Source organism: Capra hircus, assembly GCF_001704415.2.
Source record: "Capra hircus breed San Clemente chromosome X unlocalized genomic scaffold, ASM170441v1, whole genome shotgun sequence".
NCBI classification, from domain to species: Eukaryota; Metazoa; Chordata; class Mammalia; order Artiodactyla; family Bovidae; genus Capra; species Capra hircus.
The window spans coordinates 41,929,187-41,936,756 of record NW_017189516.1 but is presented as its reverse complement, the minus strand read 5'-3'; positions in this window follow the sequence as shown (position 1 = coordinate 41,936,756).

Sequence of the window (7,570 nt, the reverse complement as noted above, 5' to 3'; positions counted from 1 at the left end):
CAGAAAAAGAAAATAAATGCTAAGGCTCAAGCCCTAAACCTACAGACCTATAAACCTCTGATGACTATCTTCCAAGAAGCAACACTGCCACCTGGCTGTGTAAGACTGAGAAATGATGCTGCTGTTTTCCTTCTCTACCCAAATCCTCCAGACATTGAATCTACTTCAGGATTCTCTAAGTAGGACTGTGGAAGATTCTTACACTAACCCCAAGAATCCAAAGTGCTAGAACAAAAATCAGAATGGGATCATTGGAAAATATCTCAAGGACCATGTAATTTTCAGTTTTTCAGTTCAGTCGCTCAGTTGTGTCACACTTTGCAACCTCATGAACTGTAGCACGTCAGGCTTCCCTGTCCATCACGAACTCCTGAAACTTGCTCAAATTCATGTCCATCAAGTTGATGATGCCATCTAACCATCTCATCCTCTGTCCCATTTAAAATTCATGAAATCAAAACTCAAAATTGAATCAAAATGTTAGTGCTGTAATACAAGCCTCAAGAGTTGAGAAAGGGGCTTCCCTGGTGTTCTAGTGGTTGAGAATCCGCCTGACAATGTAGAGGACAGGGGTTCAATCCCTGGTCTGGGAGGATCCCATATGCCGCAGGACAACTAAGCCTGTGCGCCACTACTGACCTGAACTCTAGAAACCACGTACCACAACTACTGAAGCTGCACACCTAGAACCTATGCCCTGCAACAAGAGAAGCCACTGCAATTAGAAGCTTGCGCACTGCCACAAAGAGTAGCCCTCGTTCACCACAACTAGAGAAAAGCCCATGCTCAGCAGTGAAGACCAAGTGTAGTCATAAATAAATCAATACATAAATATTTTTAAAAACTGAGGAAGAAAAGATTGGAAAGGGTGCATGAAAGCAAATACAGGGAAATCATCAACCATAAGACTAATGAAGAAATCAAAGAGAGATGATGGTGAGGACAGTTTAGTGAAATTTAAGAGAACTGGGAAGATTTTAAATAATATTTAACAAAAGAATCAACAGATCAGAGACAGCAAAAGAGACACAGATGTATAGAACGGACTTTTGGACCCTGAGGGAGAGGGAGAGGGTGGGATGATTTGGGAGAATGGCATTGAAACATGTATACTATCATGTAAGAAACGAATCGCCAGTTTATGTTCAATACAGGATACAGGATGCTTGGGGCTGGTGCATGGGGATGATCCAGAGAGATGATATGGGGTGGGAGGTGGGAGGGGGGTTCATGATTGGGAACTCATGTACACCCGTGGCGGATTCATGTCAATGTATGATTTAATAAAGAAAAAAAAAAGAAAAAAAATCAACAGATCTTGATTCTTGGTTATAGTTTGGGGAACAATGAGGAAGAGGAATGATGATTATGTTAGTGACATTAGCAACAGGGTAGACAGTAGGGCTACTTACTGAAATGAACCTGAAGGACACTCTGGTTTGGGGGGGAGCCCATAAGTTGTTTTGACATATTGGGTTTCAAGAGCCTGCAGTGATTCGAGGAGACTATTCTTTGAAAGTCTGTCTAAAAGATCTTGAAAATGATCAGTTTAAAATTAGTTAAGGTCAGTTTTTAGCAATGGGTAGGAGTGAATTATTTTCCTGTAGTTCATTGAAAAGACAATGCATCATCTTCTGACCCAAGGCTAAGGGTGGCCCCTGTAAGAGATTGAGAAGGATGGACAGACATCTAGGAACTGTCTGCAAAATGCCAAAGAAATAGTTTGTCAGAAACCAATTAGGAGATTATGAGAAAGAGAAACTAGTATTTATTAAGTTGTTGCTATCACCAACTCTATGGACATGAGTTTGAGTAAGCTCTGGGAGTTGGTGATGGATAGGGAAGCCTGGTGTGTTGCAGTCCATGGGGTCACAAAGAGCTGGACACAACTGAGTGACTGAACTGACTGACTTTCTGTTATCTGTCAGGTTAGTATTTGCTACAGTGTTGTAACAAACATTCCCCAAATAGTAGAGGTTTTAAACTGATTTTTTTCCCTTACACTATATGTATTCAAAGCAGAGTAGCAAGAAGGTACTGCTCATGGGAATTGCTGATGGATTCCTGCTGACAGCAGTTCCAATACTGTTGCTTTCTCAATCAATATGTATTTCTAGGATTGCTACACTGAGGGAAGTTATGGCTTGAGACTTGAGCACTGACAACTAAATGCCTCTCCATGTAGGTGACACATAGCCATATTTCATCTGAACAAAGCAAGTCACAGGGCAAAATCTAACTTTAAAAGGAGAAGGAAAGTGAACTTTTGCTATTTGCATAAGGTAGAGAAAATGAACAGGAAACATAAGAGATGCCAATTTGATCCTGGTTGGGAAGATCCCCTGGAGGAGGGCATCACAACCCACTCCAGTATTCTTGCCTTGAGAATCCCCATGGACAGAGGAGCCTGGTGGGCTACAGTCCATGGGATCACAAAGAGTCAGATACGACTGAAGCAACTGAGCACACAGCACAGAGAAAATGAATACTGGCAAATCTATCATATTCCATTTTCCCATTGGATTATAAGAGTATGTATGTTTTGTTCACCTTGGTATCCACTAGTATATTGACTGGCATTTAGGAGGTACCTCCACACTATTTATTAGATGAATGAAAGTGCCAAAGCTGGTACACAGATTCCAGACTGTCTCCAGAGATGATGTGCTTTCCATTCTACCATGTAGAGCCACAGATAAACACTGTAGTGTTTTATTTCCATAAATTCCCTAATGGATAGTTGGCCCCCAATGCTACTTTGGGGTTTTTAAACCCTTATTCCTCCAAAGTATGTATGTTCATTACTATGTGATGATGGAAACATCCATTTTCATTCCCTTTGAATTTGTTCTAATTTAACAGGTCATGTGAGATGACATTTTCAGGATAATAAGCTGAATATAAATATGCAAGATATTAGAACTGAGATAACTAAATGAGAAGAGATGTGACATACAGACAGCAAAGGCTGCAAAAGAAAAAATGCTATTTTGTCAGGGTTTCAGAAAGAGCTCAGAGGCCAAGTTAGTCAGTTTGTTACTTAATTAATTAGGCTATCAAAGTCTAGTAAGTGAGAAAATGACATTGTCAGGACGTTGCCTTTTACAATTATTATTTTATCAAACATTTATTTTTAGCATCAATTTTATGTCAGACATTTTGGGCCACTGGCAGTATGATCTTCCAAGTGCAGAATTCTCTCTCAAATTTTTTTAGTGAATGGTAAGTAGTTCATTATAACCAGATGGTGTGTGGGTTCAGAGTTGTGGAAAGGAGCCTAACCTAGGGTCAGGAGAACAGCGGCCTTACATGACATGCAAAGGAACATACACATTGTCCTGATTCACAGTGATTTTAAGCATTAGAGTCACAATCTAACTTGTGCTGTATAAAGATGATTCTGATGTGTGTCTGAAATATGCATTGAATGGAGGCAAAGATGGAATCACAGATAATAGTTAAAGGTATTCACTAACGTGGGGGAGAAATTAAGAGATACAAATTAAGGCATTAACAGTGGAATGTGGAGGATGGGATGAATTTGGCCAATATTATCAGGTTGTGGTAGGTTGAATAATTGATCTCAAATCTTTGGTTGTTGTTTCGTCACTAAGTTGTGTCCAACTCTTTGGCAACCCCATGGACTGTAGCCCGCCAGGCTCCTCTGTCCATGGAATTCTCCAGGCAAGAATACTGGAGTAGATTGCTATTTCCATCTCCAGGGGATCTTCCCAACCCAGGGATCAAACTTTCATCTTCTGCTTGGCAGGCATATTGTTTACCACTGAGCCATCTGGGAAGCCCTTAATTCTCTACTTCCCCCCGATAACTACATATATACATCCATCCTATGGCTTTGTGTTGGGCACTGCGTACTTAGGTGCCACTTTGACATTAGGGTTGGCATGCGACTTGCTTTGGTCAATATAATATTAGTGGATATTATGTGAGCAGAGCCTTCATATAGATTGGACTGGCCAAAAAGTTTGTTCAGGTTTTCTGTAAGATGTTATGAAAAACCCAAATGAACTTTTTTGCCAATGCAATACTTGCTGTTTTTGGCTTGGAGCCTCCTGGGCTCCAGTGATCTGCCATGAGAAAAACTACCTGTGGGGTGTTGCTGTCCCTTCATCCTGGACCTCAGAATGAACACACTGGGGAAGACCTCAGTCAAATCTGCAGACCCCAGACTGAAGCAGAGTTGTCCCCAAACCCTACAGACCTGTGCTTCCGAGAATATGTTTATTGTTGGATGCCAATACATTTTGGGGTGGTTAACTGTGCAGCATTAGTTTGTTGGTAGATTACTAAGACATCTATATTTATAGATATGTTAGATCTCAGTGAAAGACTAAAAGTCTGAAGGAGATGGACTTACTGGTGATTGCCAGCTTTCTGGAATGGGTAACATAGTGTGGTAGTGGGATTCTCATAGGTAAAAGAAAAGAGAAGAGGAAGAACTCGTTGGTGAAGATAAGACTGTGAGTCTAGACTTGGGGACAGATTTCATTTTAAGTATCTGACAGACACCTAAGTCAATATGTCTTATAGGATTCTACCTAGAACATCTCAGTCGAGGAGGTAATTATGTAAGGCATTTAAGCAGCCAAGGTCCCAGTATTACAGGGCTAGTTGACAGGACATGAAGTCTAGAAACTCTGGAAATTTTGAGTTAACAGATATTAGCATCCAGACAGTGGCTGAAGCCATAGGAAAGAATGAGATCTTCCAGGAGTGTTTATATGATGAAAACAGAGGAGAGATAAAGACATTAATGCTTAAGGATGAGACTCCAAAATGGAAGACCACAAGAAGAATGAGAAGAAAGATCCAAAAAGATGAGAATAAAACTGATGATGAATAGAATTCCAAAAGGAACCTGGAAGAATATTTCAGGCACAGACGAGTAGCCAACCATGTCAAATGCTCTAAAGTAGGATAAATCTCAAAATGTGCTTGGAGTTAAAAACACTTTTAAATAGCATAAAGAAGCTATTTTTTAAGTATGTAGGATTAACTTAAACCTACTCTAAATCCAACTGAATTTTCACTTGGAATTTGACAAAGCAATTTTAAAAGCCACCTGAAAGAATAAATTTAGCAAATAGCTGAAAAACATTGAAAAGAACGGCATTTAGAAGGAATTTTACCTACTGCATTTTGAAATGTATATTAAATATTTAATCACTAAAACAGCACTTTATTAGTGTAATAATAGACATATAGATAAAACGGTTCTCATAGATGTAAAAATTTTGAGTAAGGTAGAGAAATAGCTGCACTCATAAAGTTATCTATAAAATGCATAATTCAATGTACAGAGTATTCATTGATATTAGAAAAATAATACATGGTAATATATGTATTATTATGATTTTAAAGTATTACTTTTAAAAAAGAAAGATACCTATCTGCTTTATGGCACTTTATTGGAATTCTGTAATATATATTATTGTCATAAATATATGTATTTCTGAAAGAAAATGCATCATATAATTAACAATGATTCAATTGAACTGTTCATTGTTATCTTTAGGGGATGGAATTATAGGTGATAGTTCAGTATCTGTACCAAACTTTTAAAAAATGTCGACTGTACTGTAGTGGACACATAACACTTGTGTTAAAAATAGGAAATGGTAACTATGTGAGGTGATAGATATGTTAATTAGATTTATTGTGATTATTATTTTACAGTCTATACTATATCAAAACATCATTGTACATCTTAAATATATACAATCCCTATGTGTCAATTATACCTTAATAAAGCTGAAAAAATAAACACTATATTTTAAAGTGTCTGATGAATTTATTACCCAGGAGATACCAGTGATGATAGTGAAAGGTGTTTTCAGTAGAGAAGTAAGAAAGATCGACAGATGTGTTGAGAAGTAAAAATGAAGGAGTTGTAGACTGCTGATTTAAGGTAACTCAGCTTGCCGGTCAAAGACAAACTTTAAAAATTTGGTGGTGTGATCAAGAGTAAACATAACAGCATCCCAAACATTCCAGCTGGAATGTCTTAGTAGAGCAGGTAATTAGGCATGGCTTTTGAGCAGCCAGTGACCCTGTATTGAAACACATGCACTCAACTCACAGGACAATCATTCAGATCATTCACAAAAAAACTCTTGATTTTAACCCAATATGCTTCTTAAAAAAACCTAGATGTCTAAAAAATATTTGCTGATCACTTAGAAGCAGCAAACAGGAAGGAATGGATATAACCGTGAGAAACATAAAGCTAAACAATCAATGAGGGGACAAAGAAACTATGACTACCATGAAAATAATGAATAATTTCAAGATACTGTTGCTGGTTAATATCAGAGTTGTTAGCTCAGCTAATTAGGATGGAAATAGCAAGAGCTCCAAATAAAAGCATCGGCAATAGGGATGGACAGGATGAAGAAATATTTAGGAAGTATACTTGGTGGGACTTTTCCATTTGTGTATGGTGGTACATTGGAAAAGACCCTGATGCTGGGAAAGACTGAAGGCGGGAGGAGAAGGGGATGACAGAGGATGAGATGGTTGGGTGGCATCACTAACGTGATGGACATGAGTTTGAGTAGGCTCCAGGAGTTGGTGATGGACAGGGAAGCCTGGCGTGCTGCAGTCCATGGGGTCGCAAAAAGTCAGACATGATTGAGTGACTGAACTGAACTGAACTGATGGTGGTACATTAGTTAGGGTTCTCCAAAGAAATAGACCAATAGACTATACACACACATGCACAGACACACACACGTGTGTGTGCATAGTCAATTATACATACATATATATATACATTCAGAAAACGAAGATCATGTCATCTGGTCCCATCACTTCATGGGAAATAGATGGGGAAACAGTAGAAACAGTGTCAGACTTTATTTTTTTTGGCTCCAAAATCACTGCAGATGGTGACTGCAGCCACAAAATTAAGAGACGCTTACTCCTTGGAAGAAAAGTTATGACCAACCTAGATAGTATATGCAAAAGCAGAGACATTACTTTGCCAACTAAGGTCCGTCTAGTCAAGGCTATGGTTTTTCCTGTGGTCATGTATGGATGTGAGAGTTGGACTGTGAAGACGGCTGAGCACCGAAGAATTGATGCGTTTGAACTGTGGTGCTGGAGAAGACTCTTGAGAGTCCCTTGGACTGCAAGGAGATCCAACCAGTCCATTCTGAAGGAGATCAACTCTGGGATTTCTTTGGAAGGAATGATGCTAAAGCTGAAACTCCAGTACTTTGGCCACCTCATGCGAAAAGTTGGCTCACTGGAAAAGACTCTGATGCTGGGAGGGATTAGGGGCAGGAGGAGAAGGGGACAACAGAGGATGAGATGGCTGGATGGCATCACAGACTCGATGGACGTCAGTCTGAGTGAACTCCGGGAGATGGTGATGGACAGGGAGGCCTGGCGTGCTGCGAATCATGGGGTTGCAAAGAGTCGGACACAACTGAGAGACTGAAATGAACTGATATATATACACACAATTATATATAAACACAATTATACACGTGTGTATATATATATATGTATATATACATGTATAATTTTTATAAATTCCTTCAGGAAA